The 27,137-nt window shown below is 40.4% G+C and overlaps 1 protein-coding gene and 2 pseudogenes across 1 annotated transcript in view; all 3 read right to left on the reverse strand.

Moving 5' to 3' along the window:
* TNK2 (tyrosine kinase non receptor 2) overlaps positions 1-8,988 on the reverse strand; it is a 39,205-nt gene extending 30,217 nt beyond the window's left edge. Inside the window, exon 1 of the mRNA XM_033129343.1 lies at positions 8,426-8,988. The gene's annotated coding sequence lies outside the window, so the exon portion shown is untranslated. The remainder of the gene's footprint in view (positions 1-8,425) is intronic.
* On the reverse strand, positions 2,645-4,538 carry LOC117032710 (ubiquitin-40S ribosomal protein S27a-like; annotated as a pseudogene).
* A 7,325-nt stretch (positions 8,989-16,313) lies between the features above and the next one.
* LOC117014664 (uncharacterized) lies at positions 16,314-16,491 on the reverse strand (annotated as a pseudogene).
* Positions 16,492-27,137: the final 10,646 nt, after the last annotated feature.

Here is a 27,137-nt window from a genome sequence, read left to right on the forward strand (position 1 = left end):
CAGAATGTACAGCTGCTGCAGGGAGAGACCAGACCAAACATCTCACCCATACCCCTCCTTAGTCGCTCACCATGTTCCTATGATGTGCTAGGGTTTGGGGGACCTATAAAGCAGGAGAAGTCATGGTCCGGGTCCTCAAGAAGACACTAGGTGCAGGTTCTTTACTAAAAGCTTTGTCTTCATTGACCGATTAACCCCCGCCCCTTACTACCCTACACTAGCCCCATTTTACAGATAAGGAAATTGTGGCTCTGGAGAAGTGAGCAGTGGCACCCAGAAAGGAAGAGATGAAGCCAGGATTCAGTCCATATACAACTGTGCACTGCATTGCTTGGCTCAAGGAAGCAGGACGATGGAGGGCAAAGCTGGAGTCTTATTTGTTAAATATACAGATACTGAATGAATTCATGGATTTGGTGAGGAAGTTTAAAAGACAGGGCAGAGGTTGCAGGGAAAGACAGTAACTTGCAAACATGCACATAATTTTACTCCTTCCCAAAACCCCACCAATACTATAACTTAAAAAGAAAAACGTTTTGAATGGCAGAAGTCCCTAAGGATAGAAGGAACAGTAGAGACCATCACTACAAAACTTTGGAAGCTGGAAAGCAGATGGGCCAGTGACAACAGAGAGGATGTGGTCTCCGAAAACTAGAGCGTAAACCAACAAAGGAGAAGACACAGGATACAGGAAAGCAGGAGCTACAACCCAGAAGGGCTGTGAAGGAAATGCCCAGGCTGCTGACGGGAGATCCCAGGAGGACAGCTCAGCATCAAGGAAAGAAAGCAATCAGTCCACGCACGCCGCTTCAGGACACATGGCTCTGAGACTTTTTCCGAAAGGTGAATTTGATAGAATACCTGATTGAAATCACATCTTGAGAAATTTTGACAGCTACTGGAGAGTTTGATTAATTGAAAGGTACATAGAAAACTAAGCAAACAAAAAAAGCAACTCCAGAGAGAACAAAAAGTTGTGTAGGAAAGGAAAAGTCACCCCAGTTTATTAGACCATAACAACATAAACATGGACAGTAGATTGATGGAAAAAAAATGAGATAAATCTAGAGTGGATGGACTGAAAGATGGGAAGGGTTAAAGGGTGGAAGGGTGGGAATGAGGGAATTAAAGTCAAATCCTCATCTGTGACCCAGATGGAATAACAGATCAGATTGAACCTCCTGACTGAAATAACAACAACAAAAAGGACAAAACATACAAAAATGGTTTTCAAGACACCAGACATCATATCATGAAACAAAGGACAGTGATACCTATGAGACAGAAAACAAAGGAGCTCAGCCCTACAGTTGGGTTTCCAAGCTACACCACAGAGAAGGCAACCAGTCAGATCCCAAAAGACTCCCTGAACTGAGGAGAAGGAACTGAGAGTCTGGGGAGACTCAGGTGGCCAGAGTCCACAGAACAGAGAATCAGAGAAGAGAGAGCACCACAGAGGTCTGTAAAGGGTCCCCTTGAATATTCAGCTGAGTCCTGATCATCACATGAATGAAACTACCTAAGGTTGGGTGAAAAAAATAACCCCAACAGGATTACAAGTAACAGTGACTGGTGCTCACAAGGCTGGGAAAAGTGCCTATTTCTAACAGTCAGACTGGAAAAGCTAGGCAATGGGCAGAACACACAAACGGGTCTTGCCTCAGCAGTGGGGAATCATTAACCCTAGACTGAGCACAGCTCTGGTCCCACCTAATGAATTTGAAAAACAAGACCCAAGAGGATCATACTGTTTCCAAGTAACTACATCCCAGAACAAAGCTCAAGAATATTTATAGGAATAGAAAAATGCACAGCAACCAACAAGGTAAAATTTACATTGTCTGGCATCCAATGAGAAATTACTAGGCATGCAATGAAGCTTTATCTCCATAGTGAAGAGATGAAGCAATCAATCAAACCAACTTAGAAGTGACACACATTAGACTTAGTAGACAAAAACAAACAATTGTAACTATATTTTTAAAGAACTATAATTGAACTTCTAGTATAAAAACCATACTGTAGGAGATGGAAAAAATAAACTGAATGGAATTAAAGGCAGATTAGACACTGCTAAAGAAAAACTTGGTGAACTTGAAGACAGTACTAGAAATTATCCAAAATAAAACAAAAAGTAAAAATGATTCTTTTTTAAAAGAACAAAGCGTTGGTGAGCAGCGAAACAATTTCAAGTGGCCCAACACACACACACACACACACACACACACACACACACACACACTTGGAGTTCCTGAGGAAAAGAGAAAGGGGAACAGAAAAAATATTTGAAGAAATAATGGCTGAAAATTTTCCAAATTTGTTGAAAACTTAAGCCCACAGACTCAAGAAGTTCAGTGAACTCCAAGCACATAAAGGAAACTACACCAACATACCTCATAATCAACTTGCTCAAAATTAGTGATAAAGAGAAAATCTTAAAAAGTAGCTGGGGAGGGCGAGGGAAAGATGTTACATACAGACAAAGATAAAGATGACAGCAGATTGTTTTGCAGAAACAACAGAAATGAGAAGACAGTGGCCCAACGTCATTAAAGTACTCACGGAAAAAGCTAACAAGAATTCAATTCCAATGGAAATATCTTTTTTTGTTGTTAGTTCATGTTTTTTATTAACCCATATACAATTACTTGTCTTCCAGTTTGTTGAAGCAATAGGTCAGATGACATTTGCCACAAAAATGTCTGTCCAAATGGCTGTCCATAAAAACTCCAGCACAACATTTATATGAAGGGCACTCCCGACGAAGGCAACTGATTTTGCCATCCTCATCAACCTTGTAATATTAACCTTCTTTCTCTTTTGCTTATTCTTCCTGGGAGTAGTGTAAAACGTCTTCCTTTTCTTAGCACCACCACAAAGTCTCAACACAAGATAAACAGTGGACTCCTTTGGAAAGCTGTAGACGAAGTACGTCCACCTTCCAGTTACTTGCCAACAAAGATCAGTCTGATCAAGAGGAATTCCTTCCTTACCCTGGATCTTGGCCTTTACATTTTCTATTGTATCTAAGGGTTCAACCTCAAGAGTGACGCTCTTCTCCATAAGGGTATGATGAATCAGAAAGTGGAAACATCTTTTTAAAATAAAGGCTAAATAAACTTTTTAAACATACAAAACTGAAAGAATTCACCATCAGCAGGTAGACCTACATGACAATAAATGTTAAAGAAGTCCTTCAGACAGAAGGAAAAACAAGACCATAGAGAAATATTGGTCTATGCAAAGAAATGACCAGCACTGGAAACGGCAACTACATGACTAAATAGTTAAGATAGTTTTCTTTTTATTTAAATTACTTTAAAAGGTAAATTGACTGTTTAAACAAAAATAATACCACCGTAGTGTGGGGTTTATAACATGTATATCGTGTGTTTCCCTGAAAATAAGACCTAGCCGGACAATCAACTCTAATGCGTCTTTTGCAAAAATTAATATAAGACCCGGTCTTATGTGATATAAGACCGGGTCTTACATTATAATAAAATAAGACCGGGTTTTATATTAATTTTTGCTCCAAAAAACGCATTAGAGCTGACTGTCCGGCTAGGTCTTATTTTCTGGGAAACACGGTAATTTTTTATACTAACAGCATAAAAGGAGGAGAGAAATGAAAATATCCTATTTTAAGGCTCTTGTACTAATATCACTTGAAGATAGACTATGATAAGTTAAAGATGTATATTATGAATCCTGTAGACAATACAAAAGGAAAACTATCCTCATAAACATAGATACAAAAATTCTTAACAAATTATTTAACAAACAGAATCCAACAATACATATAAAGAATAGCACATCATGACCAAGTACAGGTTGTCTCAGGAATGTAAGGTTGCTTTAACATTTGAAAATCAATCAATGTAATTCAACATTAAAAAACTTTCAAAAAAGGAAATCCTACGATCATTTTGATAAACACAAAAAAAGCATATGACAAAATCCAACATCCATTCCTATCAAAAATCTCAGTGAAGTAAGAATAGAAAGGAGCTTCTTCAACCTGATCAAGATCACATATGAAAAACCTCCAGCTAGTAATATCACACATAAGGGTGAAAGATTGAATGCTTTCTCCTGACGATCAGGAACAAGGAACCTATTGTTCTGTTCAACATCTAGAGGATACAGACAGTGCAATCAGGCAAGAAAAAGAAATAACAGGCATAAAGATCAGAAAAGAAGAAGTAAAACTATCTTTACTAGCAGATGACATGACAGTCAATGTATAAAATCCAATGGAAGCTACAAAAAAGCTACTAGAATAAGTCAGTTTAGCAAGGTGGCAAGAGTCAAGGTCAATATATAAAAATCATATTTTGTATTTATATATATAAACAATCGGAAACTGAAATTTGAAAAAATAATACCATCTTATAGCAGCATTACCGACAATAGCCAAAAGGCAGGAGCAACCATCTACGGATAAATAACCAAAATGTGAAATATTCATACAATGGATTATTATTCAACCTTAAAAAAGGAAATTCTTACACAACATGGGTGAACACTGAATACATTATGGCAAGTGAAAAAAGCCAGTTACAAAAGGACAAATACTGTATGATTCTACTTCTATGAGGTATTTAGAGTAATCAAATTCATAGAGACAGAAAGTAGAACGTGGTTGCCAGGGGCTGGGGTGGAGGGAGGAATGGAGAGTTATTGTTTCATAAGTATGGCGTTTCAGTTTTGCAAGATGAAAAAAGTTCTGAAAATGGATAGTGATGATTGTTGCACAACAATATGAATGTACCTAACACTACTGAACTGTACACTTAAAAATGGTTAAAATGGTAAATTTTGTGTTATGTATATTTTATGACAATTAAGATGAAAAAATTAAAAAATAACTGAATTATCATAAAAGATACCATTTACAACAACTACTAAAAATATGCAATACTTAAGTATCTATCTGACAAAAGATGTGAAAGATCTATACACTGTAAACTACAAAACATTGGTAAAATTCTTAAAAATCTAAATAAATAATAGAGATCTCTATTGTTCATAGGTCAGAAGGTTCAATACTGCGAAGATATCAATTCTCCCCAAATTGATCTATAGATTCAATGCAATCTCAATCAAAATCCCAGGTTTTTTGTAGAAATTAACAAATTGCTTCTAAAATGCATATAGAAATGCAAAGAACCTAAAATAACTAAAGCAATTTTGAAACAGAAGAACAAATCAGATGTTACTCTGATTTCAAGACAACTATAAATCTACAATGATCAAGATACTGTAGTACTATCTTGTAAAGATAAAGACAAATAGATCAATGGAACAAAACAGAGTCCAGAATTAGGTCTACACATATACAGACAACTGATTTTCGACAAAGGTGCAAAGGCAATTCCAGAGAGAAGTCTTTTCAACAAATGGTGCTGGAACAACTGGATCTCCACATGCAAAAATACTGAACTTCAATTCATACCTTACACCATACACAAGAATTAACCCAAAATGGAGAACCCATAACTATAAAACGTCTAGAAGAAATATAGGAGAAAAACACTGTGCTTTGGGTTAGGCAAAGATGTCTCAGACATGACACCAAAAGCACAATCTACAAAAAAATAAGTTGGTAAATTGGAGTTCATTAAAATTTAAAACTTCTACTCTTCAAAAGACACTGTTCAGAGAATTAAAATGCAAGCCAGAGCCTGGAAGAAAATATTTGCAAATCATATACCCAATAAAAAGCTTATATCCAGAATATACAAAGAACTTTCAAAATTGTGAGGAAAAAAACCCCATACAATTAAAAAATGGGTAAACAATTTGAATACACACATGACTGAAGATATACAGATGATGAATAAGGACATGAAAAGATGCTCAACAACATTAGTCATTAGGGAAATGCAAATTAAAAGCACAATGCGATGCCACTACATACCTATCAGAATGTCTAAAATTAAAGAGACCAATCACACCAAGTGCTGACAAAGAAGTGAACAAACTACAACTTGCATACACAGCTTGTGTATGTAAAATGGAACAACTACTTTGGAAAACAGCCTGGCAGTTTCTTAAAAGTTAAATGTACACCTACCAGATATCCACTCTAGTCCTAAGGATTTACCCAAAAGAAATAAAAAGCCTTTGTTCATACCAAGACTTACACAAATATTCGTAGTTTTATTTGTAATGACCAAAAACTGAAAACAACCTATCAACAGGTAAATGGATAAATAGACTATGCTATCTACAGATAATGGAATACTACTCAGAAATACGAAGCAATGAGCTATTGATATTCGCAACATGGATGAATCTCAAAATAATTATGGTGAGTGAAAAGACCCAGACAAAAAAAGAGCACATGCTGTATAATTCCATACACATAAAATTCTAGGTTATGTGAACTAATGAATAGTGACAGAAAGCAAACCAATCTATTATCTGGGGGACGGGGATGGCAACGTAGGGGTGGGATGGAGGGATTACAAAGGGGCCCAAAAAACTTTTGAGGATTTGGGAATAATGAATATGTTCATTATCTTGATTGTGGTGGTGGTTTCGTGGATATATACATATGTTAAAACATTAAGTCATATTTTAAATATGTTCCATTTACCATATGTCATTATACCTCAATACAACTATTATTAAAAACAAAAACAAAAAAAGCACTTCATCTTCCAGAATAAAGCACAAGGTAGGGGATAATCACAGGTTTAAGGGCCAGAGCAAATCATCTGGGAGCACTGGTCTCTCCTCCCCTACATCTGCCAGCCAGGGCTCCTGGGGAAGTGGGTACCAGGCTGGCAAAGAAGGGTCTGAGCCCTCTGCACTCGGGACACTGCAGGGAAAGGCATGGCCCACAGCAGACAAGTCCAGACATGTTCTCTTGCCTCAAGACGTTACACAGCAGGTAAGCAGTCTAAATCCAGACCTGTCAGAGGCCTTCTCATCTTCATCCACCACAAATTCAAAAAAGTCCACCTGAAATAGGGTGATGATGTGTGCTGTGTGTGTGTTTAAACAGGCAATTCTCTCTGCATTGAAGCCAAAGCGCCAGACCCAGTCTGGTCATCCCAGAAGAGCCAGGCGCCGTGGACACAGCACCTGAACTTCGGGTGCATAAGTGTTTGGGGTGGCAGTGAGACAGGCAAGCGTGGGATGAAGCTGACAAACGGGTTTGGGTTTGAGTCTGAGTGAGGGAGGAGCAGGCTAACCGGCTCCTCTAGCACAGTCCCAGCAGCTGCCTGGCTTCCTGCCTAGAACGTCACCACCACTCGCTCTGTCTCTACAGGAGAGGACTATCTCCACCCAGTCTGCTTCATACAGGGGCTTGGGGACCATGTGACTCAGAGCCACACCTTGGGCTGGGGCAGAGATGGGTCCCACATAAGGCCCTGAGGCAGGCAGCAATTCTGCACACCTTCCCCCTGGCCCCCAAGGGCGAGCGAAGCAAAAGCCCAGACAGTACCAGATAAGAGGGGAACAGCCCTAGTCGGAGGCGGCCCAGAAGCTGGCCAACCAACCCCTCTGGCCCAGGAATGTGTAGGCCTGGCACCCAGGCCATGAGGGAGTCAACAGGAAGCCAAATCTAGCCCGCACCCCTGTAAATACCACCTCTAGGCTGGGCGAGGAGCTGGCCCCAGCTGGTACAGAACCCATGATGCCACAGCTGCCCATCTGTCCACCTCGAGTGGGTGGGGCTGAGGTCTGGGACACAGAGGATGCCCCGAGTCCAGCGATGCAAATACCTCCTTCTCTCCCATCCCTTTCAGGCCGGGGTACTGAGAGCCCATAAGGAGACAGACTCCCTCTCCAGTAGCGCTCCACCCTTCTGCCCACTAGTCATCCTTGGCTCTGGGCCCTCAGTATTAATCAACTGTGACAAGAAGGTGTGGCGGGAGCAGGTCAGCCTCGTGCCCAAGGCACTGGCTGCCATACTCACACCTCTGCTCACGTGGCCAACAGGGCTACAAGATAAGGCGCTGTTAATGCAATGCTGCCCTCTTCCCTTTTTTAGAATGTGGTTTTGAGGACATAAGGCAACAACCTATGCTGATCGCACCATCCCAGCTATGGCACGGAGGCACCCCTAATTCCACGGATAAACAGGTGGAGGGGTGACTACTTCCTCTGCAACCTCAGCCTGGGGCTATCCCTCTCTTCCTTCTGCCCAGGCCTGGCAGCCACCCAGGCAGTCTCACCTCCAGTCTAGACTCTAAGGAAATGCCCCATCACTCTAGCTGGCATATACAGCACTGGAGGGAGGGTTCCTGCCTGGCTGATGGGAAAACTGCACTGCTTTCTCCCTCCCCAGACTTAAACACAGGGGAAGGAACAAAGGCAGTTTAGAGACCACTCTCTCCTGAGGTAACTGCAGCCCCCCTGCTTCCAAACACACCAATTCCAGCTGAGAACAGAAATGGGGCTTCCTTACCTGCTGCCTTCTGTTGCCTCCCTGTAGACACAGCTTCGATGATGCCCAGGATGAGGTGGCAGAAGACGATCCAGCAGGACACTGCCTGCACTCGGGCAGTGGCTCCCAACGCTCTCAGGTTCACAGCGCTCTTCTGCTCCCCACTCCCCAAACTCCTACATTTTGCCCTCGGTTTGGCCCTAGAGCGATCCTGGCTCGACAGCCAGCCAGTAGGTTACCACCTCCTCCTCCGCCTGCGCCTCCGGATCCTGTGCCCCTCAGGGGGCGCCTCTCCCTCCTGGGACCTCTTCCCGTCCAGGTATGTTTCTTGGACAGCCAGCACCACCTGTCCCTCCTGCACCCCGGGCAGCCAATTTGCTTCCTGCACCCCCAAGCGTCCCTCCCCCTCAGGCCCCTGGGGCCCCACAGGCCGCGCCCTCCCCACCACCTCGAGTCTCCCTCGGCGAGTAGGGACCTCTCCTAGAACCACCGCCTCCCGTCTGTGGTGCCCGCAGCTCTCCCAATACTGCTCACCCTGCTCCCCGGAACTTTCGAACCCCTCCCCGCGCTCCCAGGAGCGGTCCCCGAACTCGGACAGCTGCAGTGGCCTGCGTGAACTCCCCTCCCCCCGCTCCTGCACCCCGGCGCGGGCCTCCCCCCGCTCCTGCACTGCGGGGATGCCGCCTCCCTTCTCCTGGTACTGCTTGTGGGGCCCCAGCCCCTCCTCCTGCACCACAGGCCAGCTCGCGGAGCCCGTCCACAGCGGCGGGCGCCTCCAGTCCGCGCCGTCTGGCGGCCCCCACACCACCCCCAGGCTGGGCTCGTGGCCGCGGCCGCCCCGCTCCTGCACCCCCGGACCCACCCCGCCTTCCTCCTGCACGGCCGGACCCACGCCCCCCTGCTCCTCCACGCCGAGCTTCAGCCCGCGGAGGTGCTGCGGGCCCCAGCTGAGAACCCCGACCCGCTGCGGCTGCTGTTCTGGCAGCGCTGGGCTGAGCCCACCACGCTCCTCCTGCGCGCCCCGCCTGGGGTCCCCCGCCCGCACTGCCCAGCGCACTCGCTTGCCCCCCAGAGGCCGCGCGGTCCCGCCTCTCCAGATGGTGCTGCCCTCCGCGCTCGCTCACACCGCCCCCCACCCGCTCCTTCCGCCCCGTCCCCCGGGGAAGGGGGCTGCGGGGTCGCGTCCCCTCCGCTCCGCAGTCAGCCCGACGTCCCCGTCACGCCTCCCCGCCCTCGCCTCCGGGCGTCGACGTCCACCCACCGGGCGCCGCGCCCTGCGCCGGCCCCCGCAGGTGCTGCGGCCCCGCGCGCCGGCCCGCGAGCCAGGAGCGCCCGCCCTCCCGCCGGAGTTCCTGGAGCCCGCGTGCGCCTGCGCTGCCTCGAGGGGGCGGGGTCCGGCCCGCCCTCTTAAAGGGTCAGGTACCTCTTACTCCACCCCCCCACCCCCCCACCCCCGTCCCCTCTCCAGTCCCCCTATCTCTGGCTGTCTTCATTTCATCTTTCTCTCTACCCCAGGCCCAGCTTGCGCCTTCCTGTGATGCCAAAAAAGGAAGAAGAGGTGAAGTAGAAGGTAGGGAGTTCACAATGCGAGGGTGCAGTCAACCACACCCAATGGAGGAGCACTGAAATAGGAGTCTAGAATTCTAAGTAGCACTTCAGCTGCTTTTGATTTACCATGTGACAGTGTAAAAGGTCATTTCCATGTGACTTCAGTTGCTTCGTTTCTAAAATGAGGAGGTTGGATTGGAAAGTTTACAAGGTCACAATCCATGAATGTTTGTAGAGAGGGTTTCTAGTCTTAATCTCTAAACCGCAGTCCAGTGGCATAGGAACCTGGGCCACACCCACCCTTTCCCTGAGGCCAGCTGAAGGCAGAGGGTACTTACTGGAAGGATACTTGAAAGAGAGCTGGTCTGAAGCCTGTGACACTTCCTGCCAGAAGCACAGGCAGAAAGCATCCCAGGCAAGGGGGTGGGGGTGGGGGAACCTTGCTTTGCCCTGCACTGCTTCCTCTTAGGCCCTCATCTCCCCCAACCCTGAAGGAGAAAATTCAGAGCCCCTCTTTCTAGTGATAGGGCAGCCTGCAGACCCAGCTCCTAGCCCAATTGGAGGCAGTCTTGGGCTGTGAAGTTTAGAACCCAAAGGCTTAGGGCCAGTTGGCCCTGTTACTGACTGTATCTCATCTATTAAATGGGTGTAATAATAAAACAACTCCAGACAGAATTGTCCCAAAAATCAGACATCAGGGAACTGTGTTAAGGATGGCTCTTTCTGCACCTCCATTGTCTGGGATGGGGCCCAAGGGCCCTGGCCAGAGGACAGTAGGGCAATGAGAAGAGGATGTTTCCAGACACCAATGCGGGGGCTGGACTGGGTGGATTTGGATCATGGCATCTTGCCCTGTGAGGTGGGCAGGGCAACTTTCTACTAAATCATTTGATAACAGTGTGTGTAACAGCTGCCCTTCCCCATGGAGCCAGGGCTGCTGAGCAGGAGATAAATGTACCCTACCAGGTCCAAGAGAGGGTCTAGGGCAGGCAGGACTCTAGGCTAAGGTCTTCCCTCTTGTTTCTCAGGGGAGAAAATCAGGGGAAAGGAATCTGAGGGGCATCCTCTCCCCAACCTCCCTCAGTAATGACAATTGCTAAGGTTTTTGGAGACTTCCTATGGGTAAGGCCCTGCACATGGCATTTATTCTCATCCAACCCCCACCACAACTCAATGAAGTACACATTATCACCTCCATTTTACAGACAGCAGAACTGAGGCTCTACGTGCATGGTTAAAGTACCTTGCTCAGGATCATACAGCTCGTGGTGAAGCTGGAATTCAAATTCAGTTTTCTGACTCCAAAGTCTGCTCTGAACCACTAAGGCACAACAAAGCAACACCAAACCCAAGAGCCTTGCTTTGGGAGGCATTAGTTCTGAGTGGATTTTGGGGGGGTGAGTGGCGGGGGGGGGTCAATAGATGCAAACAACTGATTTGGAGCAAGCTTCTCTGCTGGTAAATCAAGCTCCAAATCAAACAAAGCAAGGAGTCAAAGCGCCTGTATCCTTAGTACTGATAGATGATTCTCTTAGAGGAGCCCAGCTCCCCATTTTCCTATTTCTCCTCCAGTTGCCCTCAAAAACCAGATCCATGCCTCTTACATCCTTATAGTGCAGGGTTATCTGGAGATTTAGGCTCACAGAAAAGAGGCCTCCTGCTTCTTTCCCCCATCCACCTACCGTGTTTCCCCGAAAATACGACCTAACTGGAAAATAAGCCCTAGCATGATTTTTCAGGATGACATCCCCTGAACATAAGCCCTGATGCGTCTTTTGGAGCAAATGTTAATATAAGACCTGGTGTTATTTTCAAGGAAACACGGTAGTCCCAGCTCCTGGACTGTTCCCACAAACCACCTTGAGCACGGGCTATGTTGGGAGATGTCTTTGAAGCCGTCTCCTTCTCTGCATTGTTTTGTGACTCCAGTACTAGTAGCCAGGGACACACCAGGGAGACTGCTCTGCCCCCAGAGAGCTGACAGTGTAACAGAGGAAATGAGATACAATCTGAAGCATAAGGCTCAGAAGATTCAGGAGGTAGCTGCAGGGATAACCCTAACCCCCTAACATGCCTGTGCCAATCTCTTCCTAGATCTGGAACTTGAGGAGAGTTGCCCACAGCAGAATGACTCTGCAGGGAGAAGGGCTTGTCAGGTCTATTTCTAAGTGGAGGTGGACCAAGCTGCCTGAGCGAGGCTTGTGGTGGTGCACGTAAAGAATCTCCACTGTGAGATGGTTGCACTGTGGGGGAAGCAGGAGGGCAAGGAAGGCACCTGCGGGGTGGTGACAGATAGCCTAGCTTATACCTGCAAGCAGGTGCTCAGCCAAGAGTGGTGGATGCTTCTGAGTGATTGAGCTGAAGATATTTGGTTGTTGTTCTGTTTTGTTTTCTAAAATAATGTTTATTAAACTACTGCCACAGCCTATTAGAGGAGGTGAACTGAATTTAGTGGGTTTTGACTGGCTTTTTTTTTTTAATAAAGGAAGACAATAATAGAGTAGAAAATATCAGAATGTAATTTTTTCAACTTTTTATTGAAGTATAACATACATCCGGAGAGGTGCAAAAGAAAATTGCTCTACTGTCCTCTGGCCAGGGCCCTTGGGTCCAATACCAGACAATGGGGGTGCAGAAAGAGCCATTCTTACACAGTTCCCTGATGTCTGAATTTTAGGACAATTCTGTCTGGAGTTGTTTTGTTATTACACCCATTTTATAAATGAGATGCAGTCAGTTACAGGGCCAACTGGCCCTCAGGCCCTAAGCCTTTGGGTTCTAAACTTCACAGCCCAAAGCTGCCTCCAGTTGGGCTAGGAGCTGGGTCCGCAGGCTGCCCTATCACTGGGAGGAGGGGCTCTGAATTTTCTTAGCATGCCCTTCATACTCAAAATTTATTTTTAACTTTCTGACAATCCTCCCCCCCACGTCCCCACACACACACAATGTAAACTCCACGATCACAAGTATTTTTGTCTGGGAATAGCCTGGCACAGGTACCTAGAACAATGTCTAGCACGCAGGAGGTGCCAACAGTATTTATTGAATGAATGAAAGTGCATCACTTTCATTCAGGTAGTAAAGGTCTTGTTTGGTGACATTTTTGTTTCATTATATATACACATACATGTGCTCTACCTCTTGATAGGAAATCTATTTGTTTCTGTAGGTTCAATCCAAAACTTCTGAAAGCCACTGCTCCAGCTTGAGAAAGTTGCGGAGGCTGTGAGTCAGGCCAGGGCACTGAGCATGAGTGAAGCAGAGTCATATGCTAACTAGATCCCTGCTTCTCAAACTTCAGGGTGCGACAGAATAATCTGGGGATCTTGTTGAAATGCAGATTCTGATTCAGCAGCTTGGGAATAGGGTACTGAGATTCTGCATTTCTATCTACACTTTGATAGAGCAAGGCCTTGGGCCCAGAGATTCTCAATAATGCTGCATATACCGTGGTTCCCCGAAAATAAGACCTAACTGGACCATCAGCTCGAATGCGTCTTTTGGAGCAAAAATTAATATAAGACCCAGACCGGGTATAATATAATATAATATAATACAATACAGTACAATATAATATAATACCTGGTCTTATATTAATTTTTGCTCCAAAAGACACGTTAAAGCTGATTGTCCAGCTAGGTCTTATTTTCAGGGAAACTCGGTAAGAATCATATGGGAGGTTTTTAAAAACACTGGTGCCCAGAACGATTAAATTGGAACCTCTGGGGAGTGGCTCAGCATCCATAGTTTGTAAAAGCTCTGCAGGTGATTCCAGTGTGCAACCAGAAATGGTAGGTGCTTAGTTCCCTAGAGTCCCCACAGGGCCTAGAAATGCCTGAGCTGAGGCAGGAGTGAAGTGAGGTGTGGGATCAGGACTGGTATGTGAACAGACAATCTGATTGGACGAAGAGTTCTTAGGAAGGGACCATTTGCCTTGAGGTGAAGGGAGGGATATCTGAAAGAATTCTTAGGCATGGGGCTATTTGCTAACCCAGGCCATGTGGTCCCAGGACCAAGAACAGACTGTGCCCTCTCCCTATGTAGCAAGTCAGAGCTCCCCGGAGGTCCTCAAGGGGCCAGGCTCACATGTACCCAAGCAATTCAATTTCAAAACCTTACTAGGGCATTGGAAGGAGGCGCCGCCAGCTGCTGCCGCTGCCCAGCTACAGAAAGCTGAGCAAATGAGCCAAGAGATACAAACCCTGGATCCACAGGGGCTATTCGGAAAGGAGAGCCATAGTCCTGGGTTCTAATGCCCCCTGGCGGACACCTAGAGTTGAAGTTAATAATAAATGGACCAGTGGCTACAGGTACTTATCTATGTAAGTGCAGTCAGTGTTTGGCACAATCATATAAGACATGGCCCAATATGCATAATGAAGAAATTGCTATGGGGGAGACAAGACAAAACATGAAGGACTGGCTCTTTTATTCTTGACCGACTCCTTTATGTCCATGAAATCTGGCTTCCCCTCGAACTTAGTGTACTGAGTTCAGAAATGAGGAGCAGTCAAGTCTTATGCTTCAATGGTGAGGTATTTTTTCACGTCTATACCTTCCTGCTGTTTCTCTCTCCTTTGTTTAAATCTCCCCATTTGTAGTGTAGACACAGCACATCCTGAGCTGACTGTTTCTTCTTCCTTCTGCTCAGATGATGACCATCCCAGGAAAGCCCACAGTTTTCTAGGTATTTATTCTACAGATAAACCTCTGCTTGTGCACAAAGATGAATAATAGATAGATAGATACAGATAGATGCTCAGTTAAACATAACATGCTGTAACAAAATGGAACTAGCTTAAATGTTCCTTAAAATGGGACTGCTAAAACAAGGTTATGGCATATCTGAATAATGTATAATGCACAGCATTTTTAAATGTACTTTAAAGCATAAAGTATATTTATTTGTATAGCTGTGACTCATTTGAGATTTATAATTAATGTGAACAAAGCACGATACTGTAATGTGTATGTGCATTTTTGTTTTACCACTTTAGTAAGGTATAACTGATGTACAATACGTTGCACAATTTAAATTTGTGTAACTTGATGAGTTTGACTTAAGTATACATACATGGTGAAACCATCCCCACAATCACATTTCTATCATCCTCAAAAGTTTCTTTATGCCCCTTGGTAATCCCTCCCTACCATTCCTCCCCATTTGCTCTAATCTCTCCCCGCCATCCCCAGGCAACCAGTGATTTTCTTTCTGTCACTATGGGTTAGTTTGCATTTTCTAGAATTTTATGTAAATGGAATCCAGTTTCTTTTCAGAGCTAAGTAGATATCCATTGTATAACTATAATACATGTTAATAGCTATTTGGGTTGTTTCCATTTTGAGCTGTTACAAGTAAAACTTCCATGAATACCAGCCTTTGTGTACCAGCCTTTGTGTAGTTACATGTTCTCATTTCTCTTGGATTAGACCTAGAATGGCTGTCACATAGTGAGTGTATATTTTAACTTTTAAAGAAACTGCCAAGCTGTTTTCCAAAGTAGTAGTAATATTTTACATTCCCATTAGTAGAAGATAAAAGTTCTAGTTGTTCAACACCCTCACCAACTCAGGGTGTAGTCAGTCCTTTTAATTTCAGCCATTTTAATGAATGTGTAGATAGCTCGCTATTGGTTTTCATTTGCACTCCACTGATGACTGGTGATGTTGAGCATCTTTTCATGTGCTCCTTCTGTACACTTCATTTTATGAAGACCTATTCAAATCTTTTGCCCACTCAAAAAATTTGGATTGTCTTATTACTGAGTTGTAAGAGTTCTTTGTATCTTCTGGGTATAAGCCCTTTATCAAATATATAATATGATTTGCAAATACTTTCTTCCAGTATGTGGTTTGCCTTTTTATTTTTCAAATAGTATCTTTTGAAAAGCAAAACTTTTGAATTTAGACGAAGTCTAATTGATCAACCTTTCACTGTCAGGCTTTTTGAATTCTATCTCCATTGCCTACCCCAGAGATTTTCTCCTGTATGTGTTTTTCTAGAAATTTTATAATTTTAGATTTTTACATGTAAGTCTATGATCTATGAGTACATTGAGTTGATTTTTGTGTATGCTATGAGGTAAGAGTCAATATTCATTTTTTCCTTCCTATGGATATCCAGTTGATCAAACATTGTTTGCTAGAAAGACTTGTCTTTCTCTTATTGAATTGCCTTGGCATTTTGTAAAAAATCAATCGACCATATATGGATAGGTTTTTATCTGAACTCTATTGTATTCTATATATCTACCCTTTTACCTGTACCAAACTGTCTTGATTCCTATAGGTGTAAAGTTAGTCTTGAACTCAGGTTGGATAATATCTCTGACTTTGTTCGTATTGTTCTTCTTATCCTCTTTCTCTGTGCATCATTCCTGGAAATACTACAATACCAAATCAAGGAGTGAAGCAGATGGAACAAGCTCCTATTCTGTCTCCCTGTTCCAAAAACCCATTTACTATATTATCCTCGGTAGAGGACATATTAGATAATAGCAGATACTATACTTGACCTTAGCCAAAGACCAAGAAGTGATTCTTCTTTTTAAAAATTGCTTCACTGGGTCTTCTGCATCTCCATATAAATTTTATTATCAGCTTGTCAATTTCTGCAAAAAAAAAAAGCCCCTTAGAATATTTTTATTAGTTTCAGGTGTACAATACAATGTAATAGTTAGACATTTATCATTTATATCCCTCACACAATGATAACCCTCCTCCCCCCATCTACTACCCCACTGACATCGCATATAGCCATTACATTTCCACTGTCTCTATTCCTAATGCTGTACTCCACTTCTTATAAATATATATATATAGATAGATAGATAGATATAGATATAGATATAGATATAGATATAGATATAGATATAGATATAGATATAATTGTAGTTGACATTCATTATTATTCAGCTTCAGCTTCAGGTGTACAGTGCAGTGATCAGGCATCTACATCATCCCTGAGATGGTCTCCCTAATGAGACGTGTCCATCAGATACCCTACAAAGTCTTTACAACATTATTGATTACATTCCCCAAATTGACTTTCGTATCCCCGTGGCAATCTTGTGGTTACCGACTGTGCTTTCTAATCCCCTCACCTTCCCCCTTATCCCCACCCCTCCTCCCATCTAGCAACCCTCAGTTTTTCCTCTATGTCTCTGAGACTGTTTCTGATTAGTTCATTCATTTATTCTTTTCTTTAGATTCCACATATAAGTGAAATCATATGGTATTTGTCTTTCTCTGTCTGACTTATTTCACTTAGCATAATGTTCTCTAGGTCCATCCATATTGTTGCAAATGGTAAGATTTCTTTTTTTTTTCAATTGGGGAAGGGGAACAGGACTTTATTGGGGAACCGTGTGTACTTCCAGGATTTTTTCGAAGTCAAGTTGTTGTCCTTTCAATCTTAGTTGTGGAGGGCACAGCTCAACTCCAGGTCCAGTTGCCATTGTTAGTTTCAGGGGGCGCAGCCCACTATCCCTTGTGGGAGTCAAACCGGCAACCTTGTGGTTGAGAGCTCACTGGCCCATATGGGAATCAAACCGGCAGCCTTCAGCATTAGGAGCACAGAGGTCCAACCGCCTGAGCCACTGGGCCGGCCCTCGTTCTTCTTTATGACTGTGTAATATTCTATTGTATAAATGTACCACAGTTTCTTAATCCAGTTGTCTACTGATGGGCATTTCAGTTGTTTCCATGTGTTGGCTATTGTGTATAGTGCTGCCATAAACATCGGGATGCATAAATTTTTTTCGAATTAGAGTTTTGGATTTCTCTGGATAGATACCTAGGAGTGGAATTGCTGGGTCATAACGTAGTTAGTTCCATTTCAGTTTTTTAAGATACCTCTATACTGTTTTCCATAGTGGCTGCACCAATCTGCAATCCTACCAACAGTGCATGAGGGTTCCCTTTTCTCCACATCCTCTCCAGCACTTGTTTGTTGATTTATTGATGATAGCCATTTTGACTGAGGTGAAGTGGTATCTTATTGTGGTTATTTGCATTTCTCCAATAATTAGTGAGGTTGAGCATTTTTTCATATGTCTGTTTGCTATCTGTATGCCCTCTGTAGAAAAATGTCTCTTCATGTCCTCTGCCCATTTTTTAATTGGGTTGTTTTTTTGGAGTTGAGTTGAGTGAGTTTTTTATAAATTTTGGATATTAACCCCTCATCGGATATATCATTGGCAGATATGTTCTCCCACTCAGTAGGATCCCTTTTTGTTTTATTGATGGTTTCCTTTGCTGTGAAAAACTTTTTAGTTTGATGTAATCCCACATGACTATTTTTTCTCTTCCCTTGCCCGAGGGGATATATCAGTAAAACTCTTATTCCAGGTAATGTCTATAAACTTTCTTCCTATATTTTCTTCTAGGAGTTTTATGGTTTCAGATCTTACATTTAAGTCTTTAATCCATTTTGAATTTATTCTTGTATATGGTGTAAGGAGGTGGTCCAGCTTCAGTTTTTTGCATGTGTCTGTCCAGGTTTCCCAGCACCATCTATTGAATAGACTGTCTTTACCCCATCATACATTCTTGCTTCCATTGTCGTAGATTTAATGACCATATAGGCCTGGATTTATTTCTGGGCTCACTGTTCTGTTCCATTGATCGATGTGTCTATTTTTATGCCATTACCATGCTGTTTTGATTACTGTAGCCTTGTAGTATAATTTGATGTCAGGTATCGTTATACCTCCCACTTTGTTCTTATTTCTGAAGATTGCTGAGGCTATCTGGGGTCTTTTATGGTTCCATATAAATTTTAGGATTGTATGTTCTATTTCTGTGAAAAATGTCCTTGGTAGCTTGATAGGAATTGCATTGAATCTGTATATTGCCTTAGGCAGTATGGACATTTTAACGATATTAATTCTTCCTATCCATGAGCATGGTATGTGTTTCCATCTATTTGTATCTTCTTTAATTTCTCTCTTCAGCGTTTTATAATATTCTGAGTACATATCTTTTACTTCTTTGATTAAATTTATTCCTAGGTATTTTACAGTCTTTGAAGCAATTGTAAATGGGATTGTTTTCTTAATTTCTCCTTCTGATATTTTATTATTGGTATATACAAATGCAACGCCCGTTAGAATTTTTATCGGGGTTGTGTTGACTCTATAGATCAATTTGGGGACAATTGACATCTTGACAATATTGAGTCTTCCAATCCATAAACATGGTATATTTCTGCATTAATTTAAATCTTCTTTAATATCTCTCAGCTACATTTTGTAGTTTTAAGCATTGAAATTGTGGGTATCTTTTGTTAGATTTCTTTCCTAAGTATTCTGTTTTTTTGGTGCTATTGTAAATTGATTTTTTTTTTTACAATTGTTTGCTGCTAGTACATAAGAATGCAATTGATTATAGTATATTGACCTTGTATCCTGTGACTTTGATAAATTCACTTATTAGTTCTAGAAGTTGTTTTATAGACTACCTGGGATTTTCTATCTAAACAACCATATACTCTGCAAATAAGGGCAATTTTATTTCTTTCTATTCTGTGTGCCTTTTCTTTTCTTTTCTTTTTTTTTTGCCTTGTTGCACTGGCTAGGGTCTCCAGTACAATGTTAAATAGAAGCAGTGAAAATGGACATCATTTCCTTGTCCATAATCTTATAGGTGAGCAATTCAGTCTTTCACCATAAAATATGAATATTAGCTGTAAGTTTTTCATAAATGCCCTTTTATTAGTGTGAGGAAGTTCCCTATTTCTAGTTTTCTGAGGATTTATGAATCATGAAATGGTGGGAATCTTTCCAGAAGCTTTTTTGCATCTGTGGTGTAATTATATGGGTTTTCTCCTTTATTCGGTTAATATGATGAATTACCTGATTATTTTTTAATAACAACTTTATTGATGTATACTGTACATACTATAAAATTCACTCTTTAAAAGTGTACAATTCAATGATTTTTAATATATTCACATAGTTCTGCAGCCATCACCCGTACATAATTTTAGAACACTTTTATCACTGCAAGTAGAAACCCCATACCCATTAACAGTCACTTGGTATTCCCTCTTCACCTAGCCTCTGGCAATCACTAATCTATTTTCTGTCTCTATAGATTTGTCTGTTCTGAACATCTCATATAAATGGATTCATATCTTATGTGGTTTTTTTTGTGAATGACTTCTTTCACTTAGCATAGGGTTTTCAAGGTACCATGTATTAAAATTTAATTTTTTTATGGCTAAAGAATATTCTATGTATATACCATATGTAGTTTATCCATTCATCTGTTGATGGACACTCAGGTTGTCTCTACCTTCGGACTCTTGCGAATAATGTTACAATGAACATTGGTATACCAGGAGTAGAATCATTGGATTATATCATAATTCTATGTTTAACTTTCTGAAGAACCACCAAACTGTTTTCCACAGCAGTTGTGCCATTTTACATTCCTATTAGCAATGCATGAGGGTTTAAGTTTCTCCACATCCTTGGCAACACTTCTTATTTTCCTTTAAAAAAAATAATAACCTTAATTTATGAAGTATAAAGTGTGTGAAGTGGTATCTGATGGTGGTTTTGATGCATTTCTTTAACGACTAAAGATGTTGAGCATCTTCTCATGTGATTATTGACCATTTGTATATCTCCTTTGGAAAAATGTCCATTCAAATCTTTTGCCCATTTTTAAATTGGGTTGTTTTTTTTTCTCTGTATATTCTACATATTATCAAATATATGATTTACAATTTTTTTCTACTATTGGTTGTCTTTTCACTCTCTTAATAATGTGCTATAATGTGCTTTTATTTTTAATGAAGTCCAATTTATTTTTCTTTTTACTTTGTTTTCTGTGCTTTTGGTGTCATATCCAAGAAATCATTGCCAAATCCAATGTTATAAAGGTTTCCCCTATGTTTTATTCTAGGAGTTTTATGGTTTGGTTTTTTTGGGGTTTTTTTTGTTTGTTTGTTTGTTTGTTTGTTTGTTTTCTTTTTGTTTGGGCTTTTAAGTTTAGGTATTTGATCTATTTTTTAGTTAATTTTTGTGTATTGTTGGAATATCTGCTGGATCTATTAGGTTATGGTGTTGTTAAAATTCTCTATTTACTTATTTATCTTTTGTCTGGTTGTTCTATCCATTATTGAGAGTGGAGTATTGAAGTCTACAACTATTATTTTAGAAGTATCTATTTCTACTTTTAATTCTATCACTGTTGTCATATATTTTGGGGCTCTATTAAGTACATATATGTTTATAATTATTACATCTTCTTGCTATATCAAATCTTCTATCAATATATAATGCCCTTCATCTTTGTAAACTATTTTGATTTAAAGTCTATTTTGTCTGATAATATAGCCACCCAGCTCTCTTTTGCTTACTATTTGCATGGACTATCTTTTTCCATCCTTTTACTTTCAACCTCTCTGTGTCCTTATATCTAAAGTGAGTCTCTTGTAGACAGCATATATTAATAGATGGATCCTTTTTTTTTAATCCAATATGCCAATCTCTGCCTTTTGATGGGAGAGTTTAGTCCATTTACATTTAATGTGATTAGTGGATTAATAAGATTTTATTCTGCCATACATGTTTGTTTTCTGTAGGTCTTATTTTGTTCCTCAATTATTCTATTCTTTGAGATCATTTATGATTTAATCTTTTGTCATATATTAACTCCCTTATTTTCTTTCCTGTATATTTAAAAATTATTTTCATAGTGGTTACCTTGGGGATTAAAATTAACATCTTAAATTTATAAAGACCTACTCTGAATAATACCAACTTAACTTCAATAGTATACACTCTGCTCCTGTACATCTCTGTCCTTTCCTCTTTATATTGTTTTCCCCGAAAATAAGACCTAGCCTGGCAATCAGCTCTAATGCATCTTTTGGAGCAAATATTAATGTAAGATCTGGTCTTATTTTACTATAAAACCCGGTCTTACGTAAGACCGGATCTTATATTAATTTTTGCTCAAAAAGACCCATTAGAGCTGATTGTCCAGCTAGGTCTTATTTTTGGGGAAACACGGTTGCTGTTGTCACAGATTACATCTTTATATATTGCATGTCCATTAACATGGGTTTATAATTATTGTCTTATGTGTCTATTAAATAACATAGGAAAAAGAAAAGCTACAAACCATACCAAAAGTACAATTAATACTGGTTTTTATATTTACCTATGTAGTTACCTTTACCAATATTCATTTTTTTCCTCTTTGAGTTATTGTCTAGTATCCTTTCATTTCAGCCTGAATGACTCCCTTTAGCCATTCTTGTAGAGCAGGTCTGCTAGTAATGAACTCCCTAAATTTTTGTTTGCTTGGAAATGTCTTAATTTCTCCTTCAATCTTGAAGGAAGTTTTGCCAGATACAGAATTATTCGTTGAGTTTTTTTCTTTCAGGATTTAAAATATGTTGTCCCCTTACCTTCTGGCCTCCATGGTTTCCAAAGAGAAATTAGCTGTTAATGTTATTGAGGCTTTCTTGTATGAGTCAATTCTTTTTTGATGCTTTCAAAATTCTCCATTTTTCTCTCCTTCGGTTTTGACGATTTGACTATAACGTGTCTTGGTGTAGATCTCTTTTGAGTTTATTGAACTTCTTGAATATGTATATTCATGTCTTTACTCAGATTTGGCAAACTTTAACATTTATTTCTTCAAATATTTTTTTCTGCACCTTTATGTCTCTTTTCCCCTGGGACTCCTTTTTCTGAGACTCCTATAATGCCTATTTTGGTATTTTTATGGTGTCTCACAAGACTCTAAAGCTCTGTTCATTTCTCTTCATTCTTTTTTCTTTTTGCTCCTCATACTGAATTTCAGTAGTCTTATCTTTAAATTCATTGATCTTTTATGTGCTCAAATTTGATAGTGAATACCTGTAGTGATGTTTTCATTTCACTTATTTTACTTTACAGCTCCAGAATTTGTTTGGTTCCTTTTTATAATTTAACTCTTTACTGACATTTGTTCTAGTTTTCCTGATTTCCTTTAGTTCTTTGCCCAGTTTCCTTTAGCTAATTAAACATATTTAAGACAATTGAATTAACTTCATTAATTCCAAAGTCTTGGTTTCCTTAGGGTGGTTTCTATCAAATTTTTCCCTGTGGTTGGGCTATACTTTCCTGTTTCTGTTTCCTGTAATTTCTATGAGGACTAGACATATTTAGCATTATGTTGTGGTAACTCCAGAATTCTAATTTTCCCATTCTTCAGGGATTGCTAAATCTTGCTTGTTGGGAGCTGGAGCCATATTTGTAACTTTCAAACTATTTTTGTAAAATGTATATTCTTTGTTGTGTGTTATCACTGAAGTTTCTGTTCTTTTATCTCTGTAGTCAGCCAGTGATCTGACAAAGATTTCCTTAAATGTCTGGCTCACAAAGGGAAATGGTGTCTTTTTAAATGTCATGTAAACCACTTCAGCCCATGGGGGTTGAAACAATGGCCAGGCTCCGTGCTGGTCCCTTACCAATCAATAGTAGTAATCATCAACACACAATCCTGATTATTTGGAGGACAAGGTCCTTATTGCCCATTCTGGCTCCAGGAAGCTGTACCAGCCCGGAGTGTGGGCCACTGTCTCTCTTCTCAGCTGCCTACTGTGGGGCTGGGAAGTAGGGGATGGTAGCCACCATACAAAAGGCTAAAATTCACTAGAATTTACTGAAACTTACCAGCTTCTTCTAGCTCTACCCTGCTCATTCCAAGTGTTCAACTAGCAATACTAGAGGTGTGAAATTGATGGACACGTTGACTTTTTAATATTAACACTGCATTCCTGGAATAAACCCTACTTGGTTTAATATTATCCTTTAATATATTATTGGATTCAATTTACTAGCATTTTGTTAAAGATTTTTGCATCTATATTCGATATTGATCTGTAATTTTTTGTAATGTCTGTCAGGTTTTGGTATGTTATAATGGCCTTAACAGTTTCCTCCTCTATTTTCTGAAACGGTTTGTATAAGATCAGTGCTATTCTTTCCTTGAATGATTGACAGTGAACCTGACTTGTTTTCTTTTTGGAAATTTTTGATAAATTCTATTTCTTTGAATTCAGATTTCTTGATTTTTGTGTTAATTTTGGTTATCAATAAATTTACTTCACATAAGTGGTCCAATTTGTTGGCATAAAGTTGTTTGTGGTACACCTTTATTATCCTTTAATGTCTGTAGGATCTGTGGTGATAACTTTTTTATTCCTGACATTAGTGATTGTTTTCTGTCATTTTAAATAATTTTTTCCATTCCAAAGAATCAGATTTTGGCTTTATTTATTGTCTGATTTCCATTTAATTGACTTTTGCTCTTTATATTTCTTTTATTTCACTTGGGCATACTTTGCTTTTTTTTTCCTCTAACTTGTTAAGGTGGAAACTATAAGTTTCCCTCTAAGCCATGACTGTCCTGTAGATCTTTGCAGTGATGGAAATATTCTATTTTCTGCTGTCCAATACAATAGCTATGAACCACATGGCGACTGAGCATTGAAATGTGGAGTGTCTGAGGAACTTCTTAATTAATTCAAATTTAACCACGTGGCTTGTGGCTACGGTATTAAGCAGTACATCTCTAAGTACTGCTTTACCTGCATCCACAAATTTTATGATGTAATTTTCACTAAATTTAAAATATTTTCTAATTTCCCTTGTGATTTCGTCTTTGACCCATAAATTATTTACAAATGTGCTATTTAATTTCTGATGTTTGGGGTTTTTCTGGTTATCTTGTTACTGATTTGTAGCTTAATTCCATTGGTCAGAGAACTCACTGTGCATAATTTTAGTACTTTTAAACTTCTTGAGACTTGTTTTACAGCCCAGCATATGGTCTATCTCAATGAATATACCTTGCATACCTGAAAAAACTTACTATTCAAAACACGCGCTTCTGCACTTGACCATTAGTATGTATTTTCAAAAAAGGCATTAACAACTAGTCAAAAGAGTCCATTTGGGATAGAATAAGCATTAGGCAGTTTATAGGACAGATGTAGCAAATTGTAAAGGCTTTAACTCAAAAGCCTAAGAAGATAAACCCATTCATAGTCACAAAGAAGATATTCGTGTCTAAGGTGTTAAACTCCAAATAAAGGTGTATCTTCCAGATAACCAGATTATCTTCAAATATTTGTGTAGGGCTGTCTCCTGGCCCATTACCTTCCACATAGGCACTTCCTTCTGTAGAATACAACAAATTATTGTCTTGCTCCTCTTCAAGGCTATGCATGTGACTACTAAGTCTGACAGGAGAAAGCATGGACATAGGTGAAGCAATTTAAAGGCTTCCCGATGGTAGTGGCTGCAATTCCTACAATTATACTGAATACTGGCTGGCATTTGAACTGACAATTAAATTGTATAATGGCTTTTTGGCAATTGCATAGTAGAAAGCCTGTAGAAGAAAACCTTTACCAATTATGCCTTTTGCTATAGAGCAGCAGTGTCCACTATCCACTAACCATAAGTATCTATGAAGCATTTGAAATGTGGGTAGCCCAAATTGGGATGTGCTATAAGCACAAGAGATTTTGAAGACTTAGTATGAAAAAAAGTAATGTAAAATAACACAGCAATAATTTTTAATGTGTAGATATTGAAATGATAAATGGGATTTATTGAATTAAAATATATTAAAATTAACTTCACCTGTTTCTTTTTAGTTTCTTCATGTGCTACAAGGACATTTAAAATTATGTAGGTAGCTCACATATTTTTGGGGGGACAGTCCTGCTAGAGTATTTTTAACAAAAACCCATGACGAATTGGAATACCCACATGCAAAAAAAAAAAAGAAAAAATGAATCTAGACACAGATAATACACCATTTACAAAAATTAACTCAAAATGGTTCATAGACCTAAATGTAAAATACATACTTATATAACTCTTAGAAGATCACATAGGAGAAAATCTAGGTCAGGGTCTGACAATAACTTTTTAGATACAACACCAAAGGCACAATTCATGAAATAAATAATTGATAAGCTGAACTAAGTTGGACTGCATTAAAATTAAAAACTTATGCTCTGCAAAAGATAATGCCAAGAAAATGAGTAGACAAGCCACAAATTGAGGGGAAAATATTTGTAAGACGCATTACCTGATAAAGGACTGTTATCCAAAAGACACAAAGAACTCTTAAAACTCAACAATAAGAAAATGAACAACCCAATTAAAATGGGGCAGATCTGAACAGACACCTCACCAAAGATACACACGTAGTAAATGAGCCTAGAAAAAGCCTGCTCAATGTCACATCGTCAGTGAGATGTATATTGAGATACCACTACAAAGTTACTAGAAGGGCCAAAACCCAGAACGCTGACACCACCCAGTGCTGGCAAGGATGTGGAGTAACAATGACTCATTCATTGCTGGTGGGAATGAAAAATGGCACAACCACTTTCAAAGAGTCTGGCAGTTTCTTACAAAACTAGACATACTCTTACCGTATGATCCAGCAACTGCACCTTTGTATTTACCCAAATGAACTGAAAACATGTCAACATAAAAACCTGTGTGTGCGTGTGTGTGTGTGTGTAAGCTTATAGCAATTTTATTCATAACTGCCAAAATTTGGAAGCAACAAAGATGTCCTTCAGTAGGTGAATGGCAAATAAACTGTTACATCCAGATAATGGAATATTATTCAGCACTAAAAAGAAATGAGCTATCAAGCCATGAAAAGACATGGAGGAACCTTAAATGCATATTGCTGTGAAAGAAGCCAATCTGAAAAGGCCACATACTGTATGATTCCAACTACATGACATTTTGGAAAAGGCAAAACTATGAAGACAGTAAAAGAGTGGTTATCGGGGGTTAAGGGGGAGGACGAAGAGGCAGAGCACATGAGATTCTCAGGGCAGTAAAACAATTGTGTAATGTACGACAGTGGTGGACACATGTCATTAGACGTTTGTCCGAAGCCATAGAACGTACACCACCAAGAGTGAACTTTATTGTAAACGATGGTCTTGGGGCAATAAGGATGTGTTCACGTAGGCTCACTGACTGTAACAAATGTACCCTCTGGTGGGGAATGTTGATAGTGGGGGAAGATAGGGGGTGGGGTGCGTAGGCAGGGAGTATATGGGAACTCCTTGTACTTTCTGCTCAATTTTCCTGTGAACGTAAAACTGCTGTAAAAAAATAAAATCTATTAAAAAAATGACAAC

This window comes from Rhinolophus ferrumequinum, chromosome 2 (genome assembly GCF_004115265.2).
Source record: "Rhinolophus ferrumequinum isolate MPI-CBG mRhiFer1 chromosome 2, mRhiFer1_v1.p, whole genome shotgun sequence".
NCBI lineage: Eukaryota > Metazoa > Chordata > Mammalia > Chiroptera > Rhinolophidae > Rhinolophus > Rhinolophus ferrumequinum.